At 45.8% G+C, this 19,131-nt stretch overlaps 1 non-coding gene across 1 annotated transcript; it reads right to left on the bottom strand.

The window, feature by feature from the left end:
- Positions 1-18,499: 18,499 nt before the first annotated feature.
- Positions 18,500-18,574, bottom strand: TRNAK-CUU. Its single transcript has one exon. It is a non-coding gene; the product is annotated as a tRNA-Lys (tRNA).
- Between the last annotated feature and the right edge of the window lie 557 nt (positions 18,575-19,131).

Genomic DNA, 19,131 nt, shown 5'->3' on the forward strand with positions numbered 1-19,131 from the left:
GCCTTCAGAGTCCAAGTGTGGCAATGCCGCAACCTGTGGCCAGAGGGACATGGACCACAGCCCCCTGCCTTCTGGTTCAGAGTCCTCAGCACCATCACCTGAATAGTACCAGTTACAGGTGGGTAGCCGTGTTGGTCTGCCATAGTCAAAACAAAATAGAAAATTCTTTCCAGTAGCACCTTAGAGCAGTGTTTTTCAACCACTGTTCCGCGGCACACTAGTGTGCCGCGAGATGTTGCCTGGTGTGCCGTGGGAAAAAATTGTTTATTTGATTCCTATTCAAGAGAATTACTTTATATATAGTCAATATAGGCACAGAGTTAAATTTTTTAACATTTTCTAATGGTGGTGTGCCTCGTGATTTTTTTCATGAAACAAGTGTGCCTTTGCCAAAAAAAGGTTGAAAAACACTGCCTTAGAGACCAACTGAGTTTGTTCTTGGTATGAGCTTTCGTGTGCATGCTAAGGTGCTACTGGAAAGAATTTTCTATTTTGTTTCGACCTGATTAGTACTTGACTCCTGGTCCCTGATATTCCCCACAGCTAAGGGGTAGCACAGCAGAATCAGGAGGCCGCAGAAGAGAGGAAGTTTTTTATTTTTATTTTTAAAAAATCCTCTATGTTCCAGAAAATAATGGAAATGCCTTATTCTGCCCACAAAAGCAGAATAAGTTTAGGTGCTACTGGAAGGATTTTGTTCTGCATATTGTATCACTTTTAATTGCCAGTCCTCCTTATCCAGTGGCGAGTTTAATAGGCTGAAGACTCTTTTTGCACCTTGAGCTGGTATGCGCAAGAGATATGCAATCCTGTTGTGCTGGATGGCTCAGAACCAAAAAAGAAACTGGTCCTGTGTCCTCTTGCCCTTATCTGATCTGCATTGATGGGCCCCCTGGCGTGAAAGGCTCTGATAGCTCTTAATTTGCTTTTAACAGGCGGTGATTTGCATTGCTTAAAACTAGGGATGTTTATAAATAGTTTGCAAATTGAGTCTTGGGAGCAGGGAAGGGATGGTCCTAGGTTTAAGATGACACTTAAATCCTGCAATTCAGGGAGGATAAAGCTCCAGCATCCTGCCTCTGAATACTAAGTGCTGGGGGATGTAAAGGGCAGAAGAATAGCCTGCTGCTGAATAAGGCCACTGTCCCATCCAGGGCAGCCTCCTGTCCTCAATTTATTAATTTTTCTGTTTTGCAATTTAAAACACTCACTTTACATCCTTAAGATACCAATGACTTCCCTTCTTCTCTTTCCATGGTTCATTTTGCATATCATAAATCACTGCATATTTTACAAAAACCATACCCTTCAGTATTCCATTATTGCATCCATCAAAACTTGTTTGCACTGTTGAATTTATCTTAAGGCTGCCAGCGTTTTCAGCTGTACACAGTTATCTCCCATATACAGTGGTACCTTGGTTTGCATACGTTTTGGATTACAAACACGTCAAACCCGGAAGTGCGTGTCCCGGTTTGCAACCTTTTTTTGGATTACAACCCAAAAAATTTTTGGATTACAAACAATTTTTTTTTGGAGGCCCCATTGGCAAAAGGGCGCCTTGGGTTACAACCTGTTTTGGTTTACAAACGGACCTCCAGAACGGATAATGGTTGTAAACCAAAGTACTACTATATCCAGTAAACATTTTAAACGTATGTTCTTCTTGTTCTCTTATTCTATATGTTAAGTCTGCCAGTTGTGCATATTCTGTCAGCTTAAGTTGCCATTCTTCTTTGGTTGAGACCTCACTCATTTTCCATTTTTGGGCTAATGAAACACGGGCCACAGTAGTAGCATACATAAATATTTCAGTCCGGAATTTCAGTCCGAATTATCCCCAACAGAAAGGACTGTTTGTTTGTTTTTTTGGTGGGGGAGGGAAGTACTTTGAAATATTTTTTCCCCCAATTCATTATGAAACATTTCCCAATACTCTTTTACCCTTTTACAGGTCCACCACATATGAAAGAACATTCCCTCCACCTCTTTGCATCTCCAGCACTTATCTGATCCAGTCTTATACATCTTAGCATGCCTACTCAGAACTAAATACCATCTGTGAATCATTTTCATGTGGTTCTCCTGCTAAGAATAACATGCTGTCTCCTCGCTTTTCTCTATCCACTTCCTCTGTTATGAACTTCTATCATGTTGTTGTTCAGTCGTTCAGTCGTGTCCGACTCTTCGTGACCCCATGGACCAGAGCACGCCAGGCACCCCTATCCTTCACTGCCTCTCGCAGTTTGGCCAAACTCATGCCAGTCGCTTCGAGAACACTGTCCAACCGTCTCATCCTCTGTCATCCCCTTCTCCTTGTGCCCTCCATCTTTCCCAACATCAGGGTCTTTTCTAGGGAGTCTTCTCTTCTCATGAGGTGGCCAAAGTACTGGAGCCTCAACTTCAGGATCTGTCCTTCTAGTGAGTACTCAGGGCTGATTTCTTTGAGAATGGATAGGTTTGATCTTCTTGCAGTCCATGGGACTCTCAAGAGTCTCCTCCAGCACCATAATTCAAAAGCATCAATTCTTCGGCGATCAGCCTTCTTGATGGTCTAGCTCTCACTTCCGTACATTACTACTGGGAAAACCATAGCTTTAACTATACGGACCTTTGTCGGCAAGGTGATGTCTTTGCTTTTTAAGATTCTCTCATATCTTTGCTTTTTAAGATTCTCGTGTCTTTGCTTTTTAAGATTCTCTTTTTAACTTCTCTTATATCACCTCTTAATTACATTTTCTCGAAGATAAAAATCTCCAAGTGCTGCAACTTTTCCTCATAGGGCAGTTGACAACAGCTGGAGAGGACGATTGTGCCCGCATTCTGCTTGTGGGACCCTGAGGATAATAATAATAATAATAATAATAATAATAATAATAATAATAATAATAATAATTTTTATTCTTTATACCCCGCCCATCTGGGCGGCTTACAGCATATATAAAAACATGAAACATCAAGCATCAAAAACTTCCTCATACAGGACTGCCTTCAGATGTCTTCTAAAAGTTTTCCTTTATCATCTAGTCCAGTGTTTCTCAAACTGGACTATAATTCCCATCATCTTGCCAGCTAAGGACGATGGGAGTTGTATTCCAAAAACAGCTGGAGACCCCAGTTTGGGAAACTGATCTAGTCCAACCCCCTGCAATGCAGGAATCTGAGCTAAAGCATCCAAGTCGAATGGTCATCCCATCTCAGCTTTAAAAACCTCCAAGGAAGGAGAGTCCACCATCTCTCATGGGAGTTTTTTCCACTGCCAACCAGCTTATTCCCAAGCAGTTGGTCACCATGCTAAACTGTACGCTGGAGTTGATGGGGACTTTGGTCCAGGGTCCAGCAGGGCCTCTCTCCTTACGTCCTTAAATCTTGGTTTGTAAGCTCTTTTCCGTTAATTAAAGCCAGCAGCTTGGGAATTGGCTGGCTGTCCGTCTGGTTTCTGAGCGGGGCAATCTAGTGCCGACCTCCAGTTGTCAAATTGCTTCTAAATTCAGTTGGCTCTGTCTGCATCAGGCTCGGAAAATTGAGTTTGCTCTCATTCACCGGCTCCTTTTCTCCTTTTTAAATGCAATTAAGCCCTGTAAGCAAGTTAAAAAAACAAAAACAAAACCTCTATGGGCCAGTGGACCAATAATCCACCCATGGGGAATATATTTTGCCTTGCTGGAATCATAGGATGGGCGGGGGGGGGGGGGAGAGATCTTTGGCTTGTGATTGATGCAGCACTTAGCCAGGACATAATACCAAGAGGCTTAAGAGATGCTCAATTTCCTTTAATCTCTTTGAGTGCCCCCCCACCCCCATTGAAAGACCATTAGCCCATGGGAGGGGACACATAAGCAAGGCAGAGATGGGTGGCTTTGTAGCAGAGCAGCCCAGCCCAGTTTCACAACTAGCAGCCAATTTGCCTTTGTTTGTGAGGAAATAGTTTGACTTAACCGGGTGTGTATCTCTATGAATTTAGGGCTGGGATTGGCAAGTCAGTTTTTCTGGGGTTTGAAATGCAATTTTTTGGGGTGTGTGTGTGTGTGTGTGTGTGTGTGAAGCCAACCAGGCTCTCTTTTTATGTGGTAGGGAGCTGTGCTGGAACTTCTGGTTGCAAATAACCCTGCAGTAAATGGTAACATCTGAGTTTGGTTAGGGCCGGTTGCAGTGGTTCAGTTTGGCGTGAAGGGGGGAGCTATGGGTAGTTTTGGATCCAGAAGAAGGTGTGGGGGGGGAGGAGAGTTTGGGGGCTTATGGGCACTCTGCCGATACGCTGGAGGTGGAGGGAGTAAGGGAACCCCTGGGCAAAATGGTCGCCACCTGTATAGAATAGTTATTATCGTAATTAAAATCATTTATTAAATTACAGGTGGGTAGCCGTGTTGGTCTGCCATAGTCGAAACAGAATAGAAAATTCTTTCCAGTAGCACCTTAGAGACCAACTGAGTTTGTTCTTGGTATGAGCTTTTGTGTGCATGCACACTTCTTCAGATATACTTCTTCAGAACAGGATGCTAGGGGATAAGACCATCAGGGCCTAGTAGCTACATTCTGCATCTTCTGTCAGAGACATGGTGCTTCTGAATAACAGTTGCAGAAAACTACAAGGCTAGAGATGGCTTGGTGCGTAGAGCAGGAGACTCTTAATCTCCGGGTTGCGGGTTCGAGCCCCATGTCGAGCAAAAGATTCCTGCATTGCAGAGGGTTGGACTAGACACTTGTGGTCCCTTCCTACAATTCTGTGATTCTAGAGCAGGGTACTAGACGGACCAACTACTGGGTCCTTCTTACGCACTTACCTGAAAATGCTTTGTGTTAAACCAAAACTTTGCTTCTATTGTTTTAAGCTCTGATCTTGTCTTGCTTGTCTTTTGTTGCAGTTATCTACTACCCCCTTTCCAAAATGCAAACGGTTAAAGGTGGTCTCTCACCTGCCTGATAGCTGACCCAAATGAAAAGAAATGACAGGGAGATTATGCCTGTGTGTGCTGCTATCTCAGACCATAATCAGAGTGATGCAATTCTGCCAAGAACCTTTCAAGGGGGTGGGGTGGGGTGGGGGGCTCGGAGGTGCCCTTTTTAGCTTTTGCGGGTTCAGTGGCTTATCTTAGGGAGATAAGGTCACTCTTTCTTTTCCCCCTCTTCTGCTTCATCCAACCCTGAGCATTCAGAGTCATAAGCGTTAAGTTGCAGCAATTCTTTTATCTAGCTAAAACAAGCCCGCAGGCATTTTAATTAGCTAATGGCTCCTTTTGGGCTTCCCATGGGTATCTGGTTGGCCATGGTGATAACAGGAAGATGGACTCTTGTGGCCATCTCCAGGGTTCAAAAATCATCAATGATGTCCCTGTAGCATCACAAAATGCCGGATTTATGCATAAGCTAAACAAGCTATAGCTCTCTTGGCCCGTCCCCCCAAAAAATTCACTATTAATATGCTTCTTAATTGTATTTCATTTAAACAGTTACTTTGATAAAATATTTTGTTATTAGCAAATGGCTTTAGATACCTATTAAAGGTAAAGGGACCCCTGACCATTAGGTCCAGTCGCGGACGAGACTGCGGTTGCGGTGCTCATCTCGCTTTACTGGCCAAGGGAGCTGGCTTACAGCTTCCGGGTCATGTGGCCAGCATGACTAAGCCGCTTCTGGCGAACCAGAGCAGTGCACGGAAACGCCGTTTACCTTCCCGCCGGAGCGGTACCTATTTATCCACTTGCACTTTTGGGTGTGCTTTCGAACTGCTAGGTGGGCAGGAGCAGGGACCGAGCAACGGGAGCACACCCCGTCGCGGGGATTCGAACCACCGACCTTCTGATCGGCAAGCCCTAGGCTCTGTGGTTTAACCCACAGCGCCACCCGCATCCTAAGATACCTATTAGGTCCATAAATTACCATATAGCATATATTCAACACAATAAAACAGCGGCAATTTGTTGTTGACAAAGGACAGCTGGCCATATAAAGGGCCCCATTCCCTTCAGTAGCTTAGAGCCTCATCAAACCTAAATCCGGCCCTGGTGCCATCGCAGTGCAGGTGCCTCAGATTCAAAATTGCATTTTAAGCGTCTCTCGTAAGAGTGGGAGCTCCTCTTTTTTTCCCACGCAGCCGGCACACTCTGATGAATTGCCGAGGATGATGCGTGCGTTGAGCAAAAAACAAAACGCAGCGTTGCTTTGGGGAGTGACAACAGCGCTTGGGTACCGCGAAATAAATCACTTTCCCCTTCCCTCCCTTGACTTGCTTGTAGAAACACAGCCGCCTTAACCGCACACACAAACACAGGCAGTGTTTGGACGGCCTCCAAAGATAAACCATATTCACTATGGAATGCTTCATGTTTTGCCACATCCACCTCACACATCCTCCCCAATTAGGAAACAACTTGTGCATTGGTTTCAGCCAATGCAGTCTGAACAGCCTGCATCCACAACGGGTATCTTTTGATTGCGGTTTCAAGGTTAAATAATAATAGGTTTTTTTTAAAAAAAAGAATATAAGCATGAGCCCTGGCAGAATAGGGCAAGCTCCATCCAGCCCACAGCTTCATTTCCCAAGAGGACACGAACGCAGCATCATTTAGGCTCGCGAGTTGGCATTTGGAGATAATTCCGTCTCTGAACCTGGAAGTTCTGTTTGGTGGCATTGATAGAACCCATTGCCTGTCTGTTGGTCTGATCCTTAAACCAACAGACCTTGCAGGTCCCCTCCACATCAAGTGGCTGTGAGTTCCACAAGTTCATTTGGGAGTTTCGTGAAGAGGTTCTTCCTGTTGTTTGTCCTGGACCTAAAAGTTCTGAGGACTTTTTGGAGGTCTTAAATTGTGGCAGCACTTGTAAGTTGGACAGCATTGCCCTGTTTTACCGGGGGGGGGGGGGGGCTAAGGCTCAGAAGGAGCTCAGTTTACAGTCACCTTGTGTGGGGGTGGAGACAAGATTGGATCCTTTTCTTTCTCTGAGACATGTCAACAAAGCCCTCCAGTTGGGGCCGGGATTCCCTTAGGGGTGTCTCCTCTGCTTGGATGCCCCTGTGAGTTGGGCCATTGCTTCCTCTCATAGCGAAGTTGAGCGATGAGGGATATTGGAGTTCCCAACTTGGTTGTGAAGTTCACAGGGTGACCTTGGAGTCAGTCACAGCCTCTTCACCTACCTTTTAGGTTCAGGTAGGTAGCCGTGTTGGTCTGACACAGTCGAAATACATATAAAAAATTGTCCAATAGCACTTTAGAGACCAACTAAGTTTGTTCTTGGTATAAGCTTTCATGTGCATATAGTGTGCTTATACCAAGAATAAACTTAGTTGGTCTCTAAGGTGCTACTGGACATTTTTTTTTAACCTTCAGGGTCGTTGTAGGAATTACCTGAGGAGCGGGGTGAACCATGTTCTCCTTGGAGAAAAAGGTGGGATATAAATGCAATGAATAAGCTCTTCTTCTTGTTGTTGTTCAGTTGTTCAGTCGTGTCCGACTCTTCGTGACCCCATGGCGAACACAGAGCAGCGCACGGAAATGCCTTTTACCTTCCCGCCGGTGTGGTACCTATTTATCTACTTGCACTTGGACATGCTTTCGAACTGCTAGGTGGGCAGGAGCAGGTTCCGAGCAATGGGAGCTCACCCCGTCACAGGGATTCGAACCACTGACCTTCTGAGTTTATTGGTGTGTGTGTGTGTGGGGGGGGATATACCTGTATGCTTGTTTGAATCTAACGAAAGAAGGCCAACAGTGTTTGCTAAATTCCTCATTAGCAGCCTTTGATTCTTCTTCCTCTCTTTGTCTGTCTCTCTCCCCACCTAATGTTTGATGTCTTTCTCAGACAAGGGAGTCCCTTTGTCCTTGAATTGACCTTGCCTTCCATCCTCTGCAAACCGAGGTGCTGAAAAGCAATCCTTTGGTGACTGCTTACTGAGAGATCAGGCTTCTTTCTCCCTCCCCCCCCCACGCCTTTCTGACAACCATTTGTAAGGAAAAGGGAAAATTTACATTTATCATGCAAGTGGAACAATTTCCAGCCTAGTCTCCCACCCGCAGCTCCCCGTCTCATCCTCTGTCTGCTCCATGTAACAGTTTCTCCTTGCTTTTGTTCCCTCTTCCAAGGTCTCAGTCTTGATTTCCGGAGCGATCCAATAGACGCAGCAGCCCCTCCAACATCTTGTTCCTTTCGTTCAAGGACGCCCAAGGCCGTGGGACTTTTCTTGAGCCGCCCAAAGACTCCGGAGAATGCCAGCTGCGGACGAAATATGTGCGTGGGGAGGGACGAAAGAGTTTGGCTGTTCCTGTGCTCCCTTCTCCCCTCATTCTGGATGTTCATACCAAGATAACATTGCCGAAGATGGATTATTTCCCCCGCTGTCGATGGAGTATGCATATTTTTTTGGTGTGGTTAATTTTTTTTAATGTGCGTGGACGCTGGGGGGAAAGCGCCACCAGTAGTCTGAACATGAGACTCCCTGCCCTACTGTTTCCCATTGGGTCAAATGTGCTAGCCAGGTACGTCTGTGATTACCTGATATACAGTTTCTCAAAGTTTGCGGTGAATTCGTTCTCTTGCTCTCTTTCTCTGTACCCCCCCCCAAACATGGACATATCACTCCTGACCTTTTAAGCACAGTGAAAGAAGTTGAACATGAGACAACATGCTTCCTCCCTTGCTCCTGCCACCGCCACGCTAATCATAGCTAAACCATGGCTAGGCTTAGCGTTGCGTCAGGACCCTGGTTCAGTCTGTTTCTCTCCAAAGCAAACCAAGAGTGTTTGTAAAGGTTTGTTCTCGGATTGCTGCTTGTGGGTTGTTTGGGAAGAAAGAAGAGTTTGGATTTGATATCCCGCTTTTTATTACCCGAAGGAGTCTCAAAGCGGCTAACATTCTCCTTTCCCTTCCTCCCCCACAACAAACACTCTGTGAGGTGAGTGGGGCTGAGAGACTTCAGAGAAGTGTGACTAGCCCAAGGTCACCCAGCAGCTGCATGTGGAGGAGTGGAGACTCGAACCCGGTTCCCCAGATTACGAGTCTGCTGCTCTTAACCACTACACCAAACTGGCTCTCAAACTATGAGCCTGGATTTGGGTGTGCCGCTAAGGCAGGCATAGGCGAACTCGGCCCTCCAGATGTTTTGGAACTACAACTCCCATCTTCCCTAGCTAACAGGACCAGTGGTCAGGGATGATGGGAGTTGTAGTCCCAAAACATCTGGAGGGCCGAGTTTGCCTATGCCTGTGCTAAGGCAAACCATAGTTTAGCTCCTGGCAGTGTGGCAGGAGCGAGGGAGGCGCTAAAGCACCTGCGATTTTAGCCCTGCACCCTCACTTTTAAGCTAAATGTAACTGTGGTTTAAAAAGAAGTGTGAACCAAGCTGATGTGTTGTCCTGAGCAGCCTGCAGAAATTTTCCTTCTAATACAGTGGAACCTTGGTTCTTGAACTTATTCCGTTCTGGAAGTCCGTTCAACTCCTGAAACCATTCAAAACCCAAGGCGCGACTTCCGATTGGCCGCTTCCTGCACTCAAGTAGAGCCGTGTTGGACGTCCGGCTTCCGAAAAACATTTGAAAACCGCAACACTTGCTTCCGGGTTTTTGGCATTTGGGAGCCAATTTGTTTGGCAACTAAGCCATTCGAGAACCAAGTTTCCACTGTACTGCAAAACATGCTGTTCATGAGGCTTGGCTGCCATATTTCCATATGATACTGTGATCACAATTGCAGGGGCCATATGCTTTTTTGGGTTTTTTGTGTGCTTGGAGATGGAGAGTTTCTGTCCCAGAGCTATTGTTTTCTTGTTGCTGTTCTCTGTGATGAACACGCCTTGTTGTGGACAGCAAGAGGCTGAATTGCATTCTGGGGACAATTCGTCTTTGCTGATTTCAGAGATGCATGATTGATCCTTTTTTTTAGGATTACGGGAGTGCTATCGGAAGCTTGGTGCATGCTGAGGTCAGTATATCGCACCATTGCACAGGGAGGAGGGAATCTTGGCAGGAGACAGAAATGTTGCGGTGATTAATAGCAATAGCTTGCTTGGAGCGAAGGTGGAGTTCTGCCAGTACCCAGCACAGGCAAGCACGAAAATTGCAAGTTTTGTGGAAGCTCCCAGATTCTCCTTAGGGTTGCAATCTGATGCAGGCTTCCTGGGGAGTCCGTTGACCTTTTGTGAGACTCAGATCTGACTAAGCAAGCTGAGGATGGTGGTGGTTAGCAGCAAATGGATGGAATCTGCTTCTTTGAAAGCATGTGCTAATGCATATAGTAAGGTATAACAAACTGTGGGTTGTATCCTGTGCTCCACAAGCGAAGTTCTGCAGGCAAAGCAGCATTTCCATTTCTACACCTCCGCCTGAGCTCCCGCAAAATCTGTCCTGGCGGCTCCCCTAATGTTTTGGAGCTCATTTTGAGAGGGTTGGGGGATGGAGAAAAATGAGAAGATGGGTTTTCACCACCCACCTGAACTGTGCAAATGTTAAGGAAGGTAGGAGAGGATATATTGTTTTGATGTTATTTGTCCCACGCTCACGCTAGTGAGTAAACAGCAGAGCGCATTCCCTTTGCAACTTATTGGAAGCAAGTTGATGATTCGTTAGAATCCTTTAATTAAGGCCCAGGCACGTCCATCAGGTATATTGTGATCTACCGGTAGATCACTGGATGTCTGCGGTAGATCACTGGTAGATCATTGGCTCCCCCCAAAGAAGCTGAACAACTGTGACTCCCCTAAAAAAAAGCTCAACATTTTACCTCCTCCCTGAAAAAACTCAACAATTTTGACCTGAACCCCCAAAAAGGGAGTAGATCACTGCCAATTTTTAACTGTGAGTAGATCGCAGTCTCTTGGGAGTTGGCAACCCTGAATTAAGCAATCCAGTCTGGATTGTTCCTGGGTAACCTGCTCCGGTACTTCCGGGTTTGCCGCGGACGTTCGCCGGAACGGACGCCGGACAAGGCGGACATTCGCAGAGGTATTACTGTATTTCCCTCTTAAAACAACAACAGCACAACACAGCCTTCTTCAAAAGTAAGAATAAAGTTGTACTCTTATTCGGTTCACAGCAGTAATCTGAAGGCAGGCTTTATCTTGTGGTTACAGTGAAAAGGAAGTCTGAGATGTAGCTTGTGGGCTCCATCCAATGTGAAGGTTGAGCCGTGCGCTGGCTAAGAGCCAGGAGAGAGAGAGTCCAAGAGAGAGATGGTTGCGTGGCCAGCCCTTTTATCTGGTCAGCTGGGGTCATTGCCCATCTACCTGGCCACACACAGGGGGAGGAAGCTCCAGAGCAGGTATGGCAAGAAGTCCTCCCTGTCTGGAGCCACATTCCCCTGTGTGTCCGTTCTAGGAAACAGGACTGCTCTAGTAATCATACATCCCACATGGCCCTTCTCAGGCAATACAACCTAACATTTATATGCATAGATTTTATTCAACCACCCAGAGTCCCAGCTTGACACGAAGGTTCTGGAAAATGCTCCTTTGGGTAGGGGCTTCGAGAGGATGCCCGCAGCCACCTCCTTGGCAAAATCACAGCTACCAAAGTTACAAAACAAAGGGAAAATAGAGATAAAGAGAGGGGAAAGAGAGAGAGAGAAAAATAAAGAAGGCAAAAGGAGAGAAACGTTAGCAATAGAAGTATTTAGTATAAAAAAAATCACTGTGATTTGCTGTCTGAAAGCTTAAGTATATCATTTGATTCTTCTCTTTTGCGTACATTGGGTCAATCCATCCATTCCTTCCTTGTGAGGTTCTTTTTCTGTGCTGTAGGGAGATGCGGATAATGTGCTCAGGACGAAGCATTGGGTTGTTTTTTTTTGTACTTTCTTTCCCCACCGAAAAATCAGGAAAATGTTGGTTTTAAAAGCTTTGGGAGAGGCATCCACCCCCCCCTCCACCGGTCATTTGGAGCAATCTCTGTCAGCGGACTGACTCTGTTATTACACGGCTTGCGAGGAAATTCCATTTTGCTTAGGATGCTACTGTACATCCGCTGGAATGCTTTTCTTCTTCTTTTTTTAATCGCTGTAACTTTATCACTTCCTCTGTTTTGGAATTTTAGCTCTCATTGTTCAGCCCGGGGAACCGCAGCCTGTGGAATTTGCTCTCTGGGTGAGGAAGCCCTCGGATTTTTCTCTGTTGATGCAGCTCTCCCTTTGCCGACTCACGGTGAGCTGTTTGCGGCTGTTTTTAAAGGGCACCAGGAATAATCGGGAACTGCCTTGCGCTGAGTCAGACCGGTCGCCCGTCTAACCCAGCATTGCTTACACTGACTGGCAGCAGCTCTCCTCCGTTTTGGGCAGGGGGGGGGCAGCCCTAGCTGGAGAAGCTGGGGATTCAACTCAAAGCAGATGCTCTGTGACTTTACGTCTGCAGCCCAGTGGACGACTACCTGAGAGTGATCTCTGTGGAATTCAGTGGGAGAAATGTTTCTCTGTGCATATTTTATGCACAGGGATTATGGTTCTGTTAGTGTGCTTTATTGATCTCCTGCCTGACCCTGGGCATCACCAAACGGTTCACTTCCAACTACTTTTGGCTAACTGGGGTGGGGTTGTGGGGGGAAGAGTCACACATAAGCAGGATTTCTGGGTGCAATTGTAGAAGAGCTATACAAGAGCTAGGGACACGGGTGGCGCTGTGGGTTAAACCACAGAGCCTAGGGCTTGCCGATCAGAAGGTCGGCAGTTCGAATCCCTGCGACGGGGTGAGCTCCCGTTGCTCGGTCCCAGCTCCTGCCCACCTAGCAGTTTGAAAGCACGTCCAAGTGCAAGTAGATAAATAGGTACCGCTCTGGCTGGAAGGTAAACGGCGTTTCCATGCGCTGCTCTGGTTCGCCAGAAGCGGCTTAGTCATGCTGGCCACATGACCCAGAAGCTGTACGCTGGCTCCCTCGGACAATAAAGCGAGATGAGCGCCGCAACCTCATAGTCGTTCGCGACTGGACCTAATGGTCTGGGGTCCCTTTACCTATGCAAGAGCTATGTAGAAGAGCTTCTTACTTAGCTCAGTTGGTAAAACATGAGACTCTTAATCTCAGGGTTGTGGGTTCAAGCCCCACATTGGCCAAAAGATCCCTGCATTGCAGAGGGTTGGACTAGATGCCCTTTGTGGTCCCTTTTGACTATAATTCTATGCACGGACCAGGACCAGATTTAGGTTTGATGAGGCCCTGAGCTACTGAAGGTAATGGAGCTCTTTATATGTCCAGCTGTCCTTCGTTAACAACAAATGTGTCGCTTTTTTGTGTTGAATATATGCTATATGGTATTTTGTGGCCCTAATAGGTATCTAAAGCCATTTGCACATGTTGCCTTGCAACCGGTCCATGCAGAATGTAGGCACCCTTTATATAGAAATGAGCAAAGTAGTGATATTTTAGGGAACAGGCTAGCAGGCGGGGCCTGTTACTTATATCATAGGAGCCTACACAACACAAAACACTTGCTATATGTAGGTTTTATTTTATTTGCTTTTATCTTATATTTTGGAAATCACCTCTTTAATCACCTCTCGGCCATCACCTCCTTAATCCTCTACCCTTGGGCAGGAGATATAGAAGTATAATTGGCCGTACCAACAGGCTGAAAATTAGCTTCTATCCGTGGGCTGTTAGGCTGTTGAATGGAAAATAACATGGCGAAATTGACTTGCGAGGTGGGGTGTTGTTTGATAAGCACAGAGAGTGCAACGAGACTGAGTGTTTTGGGGGGGAGGTTCATTCAATTTCATTGTACACAGGTTGTACAATGACAATAAATGTATTATTATTATTATTATTATTATTATTATTATTATTAATGTACATCCAGTTGTTTTGTCCCTTTTAATTTTTTGGGGGCCCCCAAGAGAGAGGGGTCCTAAGCTATAGCTTGCTTAGCTAATACGTAAATCCGGCACTGGCACAGACATACGCACGCTAGCATGCAAATTTCACCCAAACACACACACACACAAAGCCGAACAGTACTGCTAGGAGGAGATTAAAGAGAATGCTAAACCACATCGGATGCTGGCAATAATGACAGCAGCTTTCATCAGTGAAACCATGATTGCCCACGACACACAGAGCCTCTGATCCGCAGCACAGCAAAAGCCACTTATTGCAGGCATGCTCTCTCTGTTCCTCCCCAATCCCGCAAAAATAAAATAAAAAAACACACCACAATCTGACTCGCACAGACATAGTAGAACTCGGCTCTTTCAAAATGCTTATTTCTCCGGCTCTCTAGGGATAAGTGGGTGGATTTTTAAAAGGGAAGGGGGGGGGAGAACTCTTTTTGGGAAACAAGACTATCTTTGGCCTAAATACACAAAAACCCAAACACATAATTGAGCACAGTGATCCTCTGCCCAAAGGCTGCTGAGTAATAGAACGCAGCAGGATGAAAACTGCCCTGGCCGGAGCCCCAGGAGCAGACAGCTGGGCTTTGAAAACCAGCCACCGTCTGGAACGGAGGGCTGCCAAAACACAGCCTTAACCAGAAGTGTGTGACTGCGCTGCGGCCCGGTGACCAATTAAACTCCAGGAAATCGCTGCTGACCTCTTCCCAACACTTACCCACCAGTACAGTATTAACTATGTCCCAGTCAGCATTCCTGTCGACGGTACCGAATCTATGTTCGCACAGTTACTTTAACAGAGGGATTTCTTGGCTAGAAACCATCCCTGCCACTCACCCCCTCTGCCTCCGTGGCAGCTCCCGAACCAGCTGTGCCTGGGAGCACAAGTAATCTCGGAACGAATGTGGCTCCCATGGCACCGTCAAGGAAATGGGCTCACACCTGTGTTCAGGAAACCTGGCAGTCTCACGCACAATTGACCTCCAGACTCTGCCTTGACACCCACTGTGGTTCTTCTGCCCTAGGTTCTGTTTTTCAACGTCTTTATAAACGACTTGGAAGAAGGAATAGAGGGGATACTCATCAAATGTCCAATTCCAAGCTAGAATGTGTGCACAGGAGGGCAACCAAGATGATCAAGGGACTGATGAGGAACGGTTGAAGGAGCTGGTTATGTTTAGCCTGGAAAAGAGGAGACCGAGAGGAGATAGGATAGCCATCTTCAAATATCTCAAGAGCTGTCACATGGAGGAGGGAAAAAACTGATTTTCTCCTCCTCTGGAGGGTAGGACTCGAACCAGTGGCTTTAAATTACAAGAAAGGAGATTCCGACTGAACGTCAGGAATAACTTTCTGACAGTAGGAGCTGTTCGGCAGTGGAACAGACTCACATGACAGGTGGTGGACCTCCTTGGAGGTTTTTAAGCAGAGGTTGGATGGCCATCTGTCATGGATGCTTTAGCTGAGAAGCCTGCATTGCAGGGGGCTGGTCTAGATTACTCTTGGTTGCCCCTTCCAACTCTTAAGATTCTATGCAGTGGCTGTGGTCCGTGACCTCTGTAGGGTGCTCTCCCCAGAGATGCTTGCCTGGCGCCTTCCTTATAGACCTAGCTCAAGGTTGTCACCTGAACTAGCCAGATGTGTAACTGCGAATCAATCACAGTCAGTACCCCACTTGAAAAATAGAGAGCTGTCTTGTGCGCCAAAATAGCAACTAGACATTCAGTTTTGGCAACTGCAACCTTGGTTTAAGGAGCCCTTTGGCACCCAGCTTCTATATCTGAGTGTCTAGCACTGGGCCCTGCGTCCCTTGGGTTGAAAAAGTTTCCCCAGCCCGTTGTAGCTTTTCCCAACAGCGGGAGAGGCAGTGAGGAGAGCCTCTGCCCCAGCTATACTTGGGGAAATACATCTGCTTGAAGATGAAACACCTGCGAATAGATTTGCCTAGCAGGGAGACACCACGGAGAAGTAACATAATGCAAAACAAAATAAAAAATAAAAAATAAATTCCTTCCAGTAGCACCTTAGAGACCAACTAAGTTTGTTCTTGGAATGAGTTTTCGTGTGCATGCACACTTCTTCAGATACACTGAAACAGAAGTCACCAGACCCTTAAATATAGTGAGAGAGTGGGGAGGGGTATTACTCAGAAGGGTGGTGGGAATGGGTGATTGGCTGATGGGTGTGGTAAACCTGTTGACGACTGTTAATGACTGCAATTAGTCCTAAAGGAAAAAGCAAGGGGTGAGATGGCTAAAGATGGCTTTGTTATGTATAATGAGATAAGCATCCAATGTCTTTGTTCAGACCAGGTCTCTCCATGGTTTTAAGTTTGGTAATGAGTTGCAATTCAGCCACTTCTCTTTCCAGTCTATTTTTGAAATTCCTTTGTATTAAGACAGCTACTTTGAGATCTTGTATAGAATGTCCTGGGAGATTGAAGTGTTCTCCTACTGGTTTCTCTGTCATGTGATTCCTGATATCAGATTTATGTCCATTTATCCTTTGGCGTAGGGTTTGGCCTGTTTGTCCAATATAGAGAGTTGAAGGGCACTGTTGGCATTTGATTGCATACACAATGTTAGAAGATGAGCAATTAAATAGTCCTGAGATGGTATGTTTGATGTTTGTTGGGGCCAGTAATGGTGTTGTCTGGGTTTATGTGGCAGCAAAGTTGGCATCTGGGTATTTTCGCAACTGCAGGGGCCTCTCATCTCCCGTGTCTCACCTGCTGAGTGCCATAATCGCTTGTCATTTCGCAACTCTTCCCTGTTGAGCTTTGCAGGCTAACACAGAGGGAATTAAACAGGCAGAGCCACCCTTCTGTAAATGTTTGGTAGCCACTGTTTTAAGACGTATGCGGCAAACAAAGCAAGGTGAAATTTCACGACTGTTTGGGCAGGCTTGTCTTTTGGCTTGGCTCGGAATCACAGGCTAGCTGTGACAGGTCTGGGACTTAAAACAATAGGGCTGCATTCAGGCACCCCTTTATTCTGTTTTCCTGACGTTTCCTTGCTGGATCATTTCTGGGTTTTTTTTGGTGATCTTTCACTCGGTGTAAGAGCCACTTCTGGAAACCTTGTGGAAGGTTAGTGCTTAGAATCATAGATTCTAGTCCAGCCCCCTGCAATGCAGGAATCTCAGCTAAAGCATCCTGAACAGATGGCCATCCAACCTCTGCTTAAAATCCACCAAGGAAGGAGAGTCCACCACCTTCTGAGAAGTGTGCATGCACACGAAAGCTCATACCAAGAACAATCTTAGTTGGTCTCTGAGTTGCTACTGGAAGGAATTTTTTATTTTATTTTGTTTTGACTATGGCAGACCAACACGGCTACCTACCTGTAGCTGTCAAACAGCTGTTACTGTCAGAAAGTTCTTCTTGATGTTTAGTCGGAATCTCCTTTCTTGTAACTTGACGTCCTTGGTTCGAGTCCTACCTTCCAGAGCAGGAGAAAACAAGCTTGTTCCCTCTTCCATGGGATGGCGCTTGAGATATTTGAAGATGGCTATCATACCTCCTTTCGGTCTTCTCTTTTCCAGGCTAAACATACCCAGCTCCTTCAACCGTTCCTCATCAGGATTGGTTTCAAGACCCTTGATCATCTTGGTCGCCCTCCTCTTCGTACGTTCCAGCTTGTTGATACATTCCTTAAATTGCAGCATCATTACTTGGGAAATTGTTGGGAGTTTTAAGTTGTGATTTCATGCGGTGAAATTTCGGGTGGTATGCTGGCATATGGATCTTGACGTTTCGTAAGTTCTCCACTTGCTTCTGAAGCACAGATAAAATGAACATGCTTCGTTGGATCACTATGCTACAAAGTGATTTTTGTTTTCCAGCAAAAAAAACCAAAAAACCAAAAACATCAACTCAGAATTTTCTGGGAAACTCTCAGATTTGAGAAGGGACTTTAGGGATGTTGAGCATAAATTGACAACAGCAGTTTCATAAATCATGTTGATGGGTTGTATAGAATTCCTTGTTGTCAGTAATATGAGGCAATATTTTTGCCAGATAATCAAAGCTAATTGATTTGGGCCAGCTCACCGGCCATTACTAAGTGATGACCCGGTTTCAATCTTGCTTGAAGAACAGAGCAGTAGTTTTACACCCAGTGCTTACTCAGATAAGGCAATACTAGTGATAAGTATTATTGATCTGGGAATCTTAGTGACATTGGTTTAGCTGCTCTGTGCTAACCAGAAGTCACTGTGTGACTCATTGGCCAAATGTTGGCTATTGTTTCAGGATAAATGGGATTCAAATCTCTGCTCATTTGTGTCTCGGACTGAGACCTTTCCTTACCTCGTAGGGTTATTGTGAGTCTACAGCATGGGTAGGCAAACTAAGGCCCGGGGGCCAGATCTGGCCCAATCGCCTTCTAAATCCGGCCCGCGGACGGTCCGGGAATCAACGTGTTTTTACATGAGTGGAATGTGTGCTTTTATTTAAAATGCATCTCTGGGTTATTTGTGGGGAATAGGAATTCGTTCTCCCCCCCTCCAAAACATAGTCCAGCCCCCCACAAGGTCTGGGGGACAGTGGACCAGCCCCCTGCTGAAAAAGTTTGCTGACCCCTGGTCTACAGTATGCCTCTGAGCTTCTTGATGAGAAGGTCAGATACAATCGTAGAATTTTAGAGTTGCAAGGGACCACAAGGTTCATCTAGTCCCACCCCCTGCAATGCAGGAATCTTTTGCCCAAAGTGGGACTTGAACCCACGACCCTGAGATTAAGAATCTCATGCTCTACCAACTGAGCTATGCAAATGTAACCGATCATAGCAGCCATTAATCACCTCAAGGGATAAGTGGAACAGCTGAAAAAGAAAAGAATGGGAAATGATCCTTAATGAATTGAAAAAATTGTTTAAAAGTACTCTCCCCCCCCCAAAAAAAAAACACCCCTAGAGTCCTTCCTGTTGGGAATAATTCAGACCGAAATTCTCAGGTGTCAAAAAAAGGTTTATTTATGTATGCTGCTACTGCAGCCTGTGTTTTCTTAGCCCCAAAATGGAAATTGAGTGAGGTCCCAACCAAAGAAGAATGGCAACTTAAGTTGACAGAATACGCACAACCTGAAGACTTAACATATAGAATAAGTGAACAAGAAGAACATACGTTTAGAGAAGATTGGAAAACGTTTCTTGAATATATGGGAAATAATTGTACAGCTGAAAACGCTGGCAGCATTAAGATAAATTCAAGAGCGTAAACAAGTTTTGATGGATGCAGTAATGGAATACTGAGTGGTATAGTTTTCGTAAAATATTGCAGGGATTTATGATACGTTAAAATGAACTATGGAAAGAGAAGAAGGGAAGTCA

Source organism: Lacerta agilis, chromosome 7 (genome assembly GCF_009819535.1).
Source record: "Lacerta agilis isolate rLacAgi1 chromosome 7, rLacAgi1.pri, whole genome shotgun sequence".
Classification (NCBI taxonomy): domain Eukaryota; kingdom Metazoa; phylum Chordata; class Lepidosauria; order Squamata; family Lacertidae; genus Lacerta; species Lacerta agilis.